The sequence below is a fragment of the Herpailurus yagouaroundi genome, unplaced genomic scaffold, assembly GCF_014898765.1.
Source record: "Herpailurus yagouaroundi ecotype Mexico unplaced genomic scaffold, PumYag 221, whole genome shotgun sequence".
NCBI lineage: Eukaryota > Metazoa > Chordata > Mammalia > Carnivora > Felidae > Herpailurus > Herpailurus yagouaroundi.
Genome location: NW_024412452.1, coordinates 9,234,909 through 9,237,118, shown reverse-complemented (window position 1 = coordinate 9,237,118; position 2,210 = coordinate 9,234,909).

The following is a 2,210-nucleotide window of genomic DNA, read 5'->3' as shown; positions in this document are numbered from 1 at the left end:
ACCACTTGCTGAAGAGACTGTCTTTATTCCATTGGATATTCTTTCCTGCTTTGTCAAAGATTAGTTGGCCATACATTTGTGGGTCCATTTATGGTCTATATTCTGTTCCATTGATCTGAGTGTCTGTTCTTGTACCAGTACCATACTGTCTTGATGATGCAACTTTGTAGTATAGCTTGAAGTCTGGGATTATGATGCTTCCTGCTTTGGCTTTCTTTTTCAAGATTGCTTTGGATATTCGGGGTCTTTTCTGGATCCATACAAATTTCAGAATTGTTTGTTCTAGCTCTGTGATGAATGCTGGTGTTCTTTTGATATATATTGCATTGAAAATGTAGATTGCTTTGGGTACTATTGACATTTTAACAATATTTATTCTTCCTATCCAGAAGCATGAAATCTTTTTCCATTTTTTGGTGTCTTCTTCAATTTCTTTCATGAGCTTTCTATAGTTTTCAGTGTATAGAATTTTCACCTCTTTGGTTAGATTTATTCCTAGGTATTTTATGGTTTTTGGTGCAATTGTAAATGGGATCGATTCCTTGATTTCTCTGTCACCTCATTGTTGGTATATAGGAATGCAACCAATTTCTGTGCATTGATTTTATATCCTGCAACTTTGCTGAATTCATGAATCAGTTCTAGCAGTTTTTTGGTGGAATCTTTTGAGTTTTCCATATAGAGTATCATGTCATCTGCGAAGAGTGAAAGTTTGACCCCCTCTTGGCTGATTTGAATGCCTTTTATTTCTTTGTGTTGTCTGATTGCAGAGGCTAAGACTTCCAATACTATGTTGAGTAACAGTGGCGAGAGTGGACATCCCTGTCTTGTTCCTAACCTTAGGGGGAAAGCTCTCAGTTTTTCCCCATTGAGGATGATATTATGTTGGGTGGTTCATATATGGCTTTTATGATCTCGATGTATGCTCCTTCTATCACTACTTTCTTGAGGGTTTTGATCAAGAAAGGATGCTGTATTTTGTCAAATGCTTTTTTGCATCTATTGAGAGGATCTTATGGTTCTTGTTCTTTCTTTTATTGATGTGATGAATCACGTGAATTGTTTTGCAGATATTGAACCAGCCCTGCATTCCAGGTATAAATCCCCTTGGTGGTGGTGAATAATTTTCTTTAATGTATTGTTGGATCCAGTTGGCTCATATCTTGTTGAGGATTTTTGTATCCATATTCATCAGGGAAATTGGTCTGTAGTTCTCCTTTTTAGTGGGGTCTCTGTCTGGTTTTGGAATCCAGGTAATGCTGGCTTCCTAGAAAGAGTTTGAAAGTTTTCCTTCCATTTCTATTTTTTGGAACAGCTTCAAGATTTTAGGTGTTAACTCTTCCTTAAATGTTTGGTAGAATTCCCCTGGAAAGCCATCTGGCCCTGGACTCTTGTTTTTTTGGGGGAGATTTTTGATGACTAATTCGATTTCCTTACTGGTTATGGGTCTGTTCAAACTTTATTTGTTCCTCTTTCAGCTTTGGTAGTTTATATGTGTCTAGGAATTTGTCCATTTCTTCCAGATTGCCCATTTTATTGGTGTATAATTGCTCATAATATTCTCTTATTACTGTTTGTATTTCTGCAGTGTTGGTTGTGATCTCTCCTCTTTCATTCTTGATTTTATTCGTTTGGGTCATTTCCTTTTTCTTTTTGATCAAATTGACTAGTGATTTATCAATATTGTTGATTCTTTCAAAGAACCAGCTTCTGGTTTCATTTATCTGTTCTACTGTTTTGTGTTTGTTTGTTTGTTTTGGTTTCGATAGCATTGGTTTTTGCCCTAATCTTTATTATTTCCTGTCTTATGCTGTATTTGGGTTTTATTTGCTGTTCTTTTTCCAGCTCTTTAATGTGTAAGGTTAGGTTGTGTATCTGAGACCTTTCTTCCTTCTTTAGGAAGGCCTGGATCACTATATATTTTCCCCTTATGACTGCATTTCCTGCTTCCCAGAAGTTTTGGGTTGTGGTGTTCTCATTTTCTTTGGCTTCCACGAACTTTTTAATTTCCTCTTTAACTTCTTGGTTAGCATATTCATTCTTTAGTAGGATGGTGTTCAGTCTCCAAGTATTTGTTACCTTTCCAACTTTTTTCTTGTGGTTGATTTCGAGTTTCATAGTGTTGTGGTCTGAAAATATGCATGGTATGATCTTGATCTTTTTGCACTTGTTGAAGGCTGATTTGTGTCCCAGTATGTGGTGTATTCTGG